Genomic DNA, 6,328 nt, shown 5'->3' on the forward strand with positions numbered 1-6,328 from the left:
GCTTTATTTATTTATATATTGATAAAACAATCAGAAGTAATAACAGAGAAAGCTCATGCAAAAGTGTTGTAAAACACCAGAAGACTGCTGTGTTAACCATCAGGACTGATCTCAAAAAAACATCCCCAAGCTCAGACCTGATGTCTGTTTGCACTGAAAAACAACTCCTGAGACCTGGAACCCAGCAGGTCTGTTTAACTCAGGTTGTTGAACTGTGTTTAACTGGGTTGACCACTCACTCTCCCAGATCATCTACCAGTCCTATCACCTTTGCTTTCACAAGAGAACAAGCTCTAGACTTATGAAATAGAAATTCATTACTCATTTTTTATCCTGAGTTATTTCTTTTCTGAACTTCTCAGCTGAATTGTCTGTAACTGAGGCTGGAAAGAGAGAACAGTTAGATCCTTGAAGAACCTACTGACACATAAAACCACTGGACTTTCTGGGGAAATTTGGATTGGGAAAACCCTTTGGTTAAACCTTCTCAAATGTTATAGGATTGATTACAGTTTTAAAGAGCTGGGCTCCACAGTCTAAGGTACTTTATTTGTGTTGTATCGGTGAGGAGAGCTAACCTCAAACTAGACCCTCAGTCTCAATGAAAGTCAGTGGGTCTTCAATTCTTCTCAGCCATTTGACTTCTTAGGTCTTTTTTTAAAGCCGCACTAATGCTTATTTTCATTTTAAATTCTTTTGAAATGAAACAGAAGGACCTTTGAAAACTGGTGCTCTTTTTGTTTAGACCGTGTGGACCAGTATATTTTGTCCACGAGGCTAAATAAATACATTAACTTGTTTCAGCCCTTGTGTTTCAGGGTTCCTCATGTCTTATGCTCTGCTAATGTCCCTGAAATTTTTTCACAGCTTGCAGGGAGAAAGAATTAGAAATTTCATCCACATCTGCACTGGCATTTTTATTTTGTGACCAGTGACTTTTATTTCATATTCTGATGTAATGGATGCATGTCAACAATAGTAAAAATAACTCTGATCTGCAACTATCTACATACTGTGACAGTTTGCGCTATACTTCCTCACCCTCTAACGCTTCAGAATCCCTTCCTCTCCGATCTGTCCCAAGCAAGTGGGAGAGGCTTTTTTATATACCTCCCTGGAGTACAACAAGTCTGCCTTAAGAAAAATGATGTGAGCCCTCCCTGACTGTCAGAAGAGAAGTTGTTACTAATTACAATTAAGATCTTGCCAATTACCTGGGTCCACTGGTAATTCTCATAAAATCCTGAAGAAAGCAGTAAACACATGAACAGAAATGTGCCAGAAGCAAGTTGCTATGAGTCCTTCATCAGCTTTTGAAAACTACCTCAGGTTTATAGTCATTATGACACAACACAGCAGTCCTGAGCCTTCACAGGTAGCCCAGATGGGCAGCTGGAAAAGGCAATAGTTACCAGTGGGGAACAGCCCTACCATTGTTCATTTTCTAACTTATCTCAAGCACACTGGAGCTTTGACAGCAGAGGAAAAGACCTATCACTTGTGACCCTTTATATGAGGAACTAAGTACAAAACTAACCCTTCTTCATACTACTGGCTCCAGTGAAGCAGGATGTGCATTCAAATGTTATGCCCACCTTCCCTGGATTTTGGTGCAGCCAGTAATATCCTGCTCTGTGTACAAATAGAGGGCAGAAATTCTTCTGCTGAGATCTCTGAGCATAGTTAACACTTCTGTAGAGTCAAGGCCTTGCCCAGAGAACCTGCCCTGTGCCACAGCCTGGGCACACAGCCCACAGCCTGGGCTGCACACCAATGTAAAATACAAAGGGCTCCATCACTTGAAAGAGCAACTCAAGCCTCTTTTATTACCCTGAGCCTCTTCTACCCCTCTAGAACTATAAAGGAGTCTTAAAGAGAGGAAGAAAGTCTAAATACTTCTGTCTAAGTATACTTAGAGTCTTGATACTTCTGGCTGCCTCATTTGACTGCAAGAGCACACAGAGGTCCCACTGAACACTGGAACTTGGCCCAACATCAGCAGATCAGATACAAAGCTCTTTATTGGTATTCATAGAATTACAGATTAATAGAGTCATGGAATCATAGAATGGTTTGGACTGGAAGGGACCTTAAAGACCATCTAGTTCCAATCCCCTACCATAGGCAGGGACACCTCCCACTAAATCAGGCTGCCCAGGGCCCCATCCCACCCCTATCCAACCTGGTCTTCCTAACCTGATCTCCCATGGATGGGGCATCAGCAGCTACTCTAGATAACCTGTCCCCAGTACTTTACTGTCCTCATATTAAAGAATTTCTGCATATTGTCTAGTCTAAATCCACTCTCTTTTTATGTAAAGTATTAGCCTTTTTCTATTAGTACACTCCCTGTTAAGAGTCTCCAACATCTTTCCTGTAGGCCTCCTATAGGTACTGGAAAGCCACTACAGGATCTCTCAGGAGACTTCTCCAGGCTAAACAAACCCAGCTTCTTCAGCCTGTCTTGGTAGCAGAGGTACTCCAGCCCTCTGATCATCTTCCCAGCCTTCTCTGGATCCACCCCAACAGCTCTATGTCTTTCCTGGGGGATCCAGTCTTGGACACAGTCCTCCAGATAGGACCTCACAAAAGCAGTGTAGAGGGGGATGATCACCTCCTTCAGCCTGCTGGCCACACTTATTTTAATGGCATGCTTTATTATTCATAAATAACAGATTCAGTACCTTATTTATTTTGTTACTCCAAAATACATGGTAATGCCTTTTTGGCAAGAATATTAAAGCAGGGATTTTTCATGCCCAGTGTGACTATGGAATCCCTCTGACAAGTGCTGAAGCACAACGGCTCTTTAGCCCTCACCACAATTTGGTACAATTAATACCCTTGCATAGGGGGCACAAAAGTTACAGAGGCAAAACAGAGTAACGGAGATTAACAGACAATGAAGAATGCAGTATATTTAGTAAAAGCTTAATGAGAAAATCCCATGGTAACCGTCAAGCTTTGGCTTTTGTGTACAGCTATCTGCTGCACTGGCTCATGTATGGTTTGCTGCTGACTGTTCGAGAGAGAAAAATTGTGTGAAGGACTGAATTACTCAGAACTATAGCAATGGGACAGAAAGGTAGGGGTATGGCACATGTATGTGAGCAAGGTACATGTACTCTAGTGTCCTGGAGAAGATGATTGCAAAGTGTCATGGTGTGGAACATACAATTCAAATGGATTTGTATCAGATTTTGGTCCTAAGTGCACTGAAAAGAATGGAAACCAATTATTAAACCATGTAATGGCAGTATCACAACAAAGGTCTTCTTCCACATCCATTTGCTGTGATAGCTGCCATCCTCGCTGTCCTTTCTTTTTCACTGTGTTCTCAGAACTCTGATCTAGGATCAGACTAGCCTGAAATAAATGCACTGGCTTTCAAATTAATAAAGATTTTTTAAATATTATGTTATTTTAACTCAGGTTTGGCACACGCTGGTAGCAACCAAGAAACTATTTAGGTGTTAACAGCGCCTGCTCTCTTGAAAATGTGTGGCTACAGAAAGTTAACATCATGATTTAAAACATAAAAACAACTATAAAACAACTGTATTTTGTCACACTGTGCCATAAATGCGAAGTCTGCCTCACATTCCTGCAGATGAATTGCTTTAACATACATCAGACAGGGATTTGGAGAGTCTCATTGCAGAACTTGGGGCTCTGGGACATTAGTAAAACTGTCACTAAGGAACTGACTCTGACAGAGTGTACTTTCACACATCTGTGGTGGGTTTGCAGGTCTGAGTCACACTAGTGAGTCACACTGTCAGCCAAGAATAATGTTAGGTGCCATAGCTGGTATGTTGCTTGGGTCTCAGGCCTGCTTCATGTCTCCCTGCTGCTTGCTCCCTACTTTGGCTGATAGGAAGGGATATTTCTAGCTACCAGCTTAGCAGATTATGTAGCCATTTTGCAGAAAAAAAAAAAAAAAAAAAAAAAAAAAAAAAGTGCTCTGGATGTGAGTAGATTTTCCCATGGATATTTCCCACCCTAGAAAGTAAAATGCTTAGCATTTATCAGGCCAGCCTGAAATAGTTCCCAAAATAGAAGAATGTATAACATTAAATAAAAGGTATTTGCTCTAGAATGACTAAAGGAAAGCAAGGGAACTGTTTACTGGTTTTGCAAGTGAGTACAAAGAAATGAAACAAGTTGGCCATGAGCCAGCAATGTTCCCTTGTGGCCAAGAAGGCCAGTGGTATCCTGGGGTGCATTAAAAAGAGCATGGCCAGCAGGTTGAGGGAGGTGATCCTCCCCCTCTACTCTGCCATGGTGAAGCCACATTTAGAATACTGTGTCCAGTTCAGGGCTCCCCAGTTCATAAAAGACTGGAATCTCCTACAAGGAGTCCAATGGAGGGCCACAAAGATGATTAAGGGCCTGGAGCATCTCCTGTATGCGGAAAGACTGAGTAACCTGGGTCTGTTCAGCCTGGGAAAACGCAGACTGAGAGGGAACCTGATAAATGTTTATAAATATCTGAAGGGAGGTGGGAGGCAAATGAATGAGGCCAGGTGGTGGTGTGTAGCAATAGGACAAGGAGTAATGGCCTAAAACTTGAACACAGGAAATTCTATGCTAACATGTGGAAGAACTTCCTTACGGTAAGGGTGATGGAGCAATGGAACAGTTTGCCCAGAGAGGTTGTGGAGTCACCTATGGATATATTCAAAACCCGTCTGGATGCCTACCTACGTAACCTATGGTACACTACCTGCTTTAGCAGGGAGTTTGGACTTGATGATCACTTGAGGTCCCTTCCAACCCCTGCAATTCTGTGCTTCTGTGAAATGACAACACACCTTCAAACTGCTTTGTGTGTCAACTGAGTGTAAGGCTGTGTTGTCCGTTTTGCTCACCTGGCAAAGCTGACGTGACAATTACACATTCATCAGAATTAGGGCCTAAATCTTTAGACAGATCACTCCTTTTGAGTATTATCTCTCCAAATGAAATCCTAAGCTGATGTAAATAATCTGCACAGAATCCCCTGGACTGAGATGCATCCCTTCATCTTGCGACTTGCAATTTTGGTAATTACTTGAAAACTGTGACACTAGCTCTGAAGTTTTTTAATCATGAATTGCTATTTATCATAATGTAAGCCTTGAATATGCAAAGAAAAATGTGCTTTGGAAACCAAAACAAACTCATTCTGGGCAGCCTACTCTAGATGACTGTGCTCATTTCCGGAGGTGCCTTCCCACCGACACCCTCCAGTGATTCAAGTCTATATACTAGTCTGTTACTTGAGTTTAAATATTCAAATTCTATATGTTCCACACCAGAATTACTGCTTGTATAAGATTCCAACCCAGTTCTTGCTATAATTCACAAAAATCAACGGGAAGTGATTCAAGCCTTAAGAATTAAGGAGTTTGGAATTAACAGTACCACCCTAAGTCCTACCTATGATATTGGAGGACTTTAAGACAGTGAGTTGCTAGAGCTTGAGCTTCTGCATGGGTTGAATTCCCTGGACAACACAGAGAAGGTGACTGATGCTGTTTCACTTCTTGAGAAGGGAATCAGAAGGCCCTAAACGACTAAAAGCAAGTGCCAGAAAGAAGATGTATGCGTGATAGAGAAATATCCCTGAAGAAAAAAAAAAAAGAACCTTAGTGCAGGTGGGGAGACAGGTGAATCTGGTTAGTTTTTACAACCATGAGTTATCTCACTGCTTAATCAGATGCAGGTGGGCATAGTTTTTGTCTCAATTGATGTGGCAGTGCAGTTCACAGAATGATATGGATGTTTTCCCCTTCTACAGGTAAGGTGGTTCTAAACACGGGATATTACACTTAGGAAGCCTGTTTTATACAGTAAAAAAATCTTACGTTGTTAGTATATGCATCTTTGAAGCCCCTGAGCAGAAGTATGTAAGCTTTCATAGGCCAGATAAAGCTCCAGGAAACCACACATTCTGAGTTAAGGCTAGGATGCTAGAAATGAATGTAGTTAGGCCATAGAGGGGAGACACCTCAGCAGGTGCTTTGGGTTTTAAAGTCTGTGTGTTTTCCCACACAGACAACAAAGTCTGTACTGTGAGTTTTTATAATAGGTCTGCCACAGAGTGTGTAGGCTGTGAGTTTTGTTGTTTGTTTTATCCCAGAAGTCAGTGGCTTGCTGAGAATCATCTTGTCAGTGTCATGGGTTTTGTATGGCCATCACCTGCTGGGGTCAAATGGACAAGAGCTGTTCCTAAGCATTTATAATTTCACCCAGAAATCAGGGTGGAACATAAGCCTGGGATGTTTGGTTATTTCAATAGAATTACCTTGACCCTTACTATCCTGTTTTGAGGAGTAATTTGTTT

Source organism: Lagopus leucura, unplaced genomic scaffold (assembly GCF_019238085.1).
Source record: "Lagopus leucura isolate 7727_CA_CO unplaced genomic scaffold, USGS_WTPT01 Super-Scaffold_73, whole genome shotgun sequence".
In the NCBI taxonomy this organism is placed as follows: domain Eukaryota; kingdom Metazoa; phylum Chordata; class Aves; order Galliformes; family Phasianidae; genus Lagopus; species Lagopus leucura.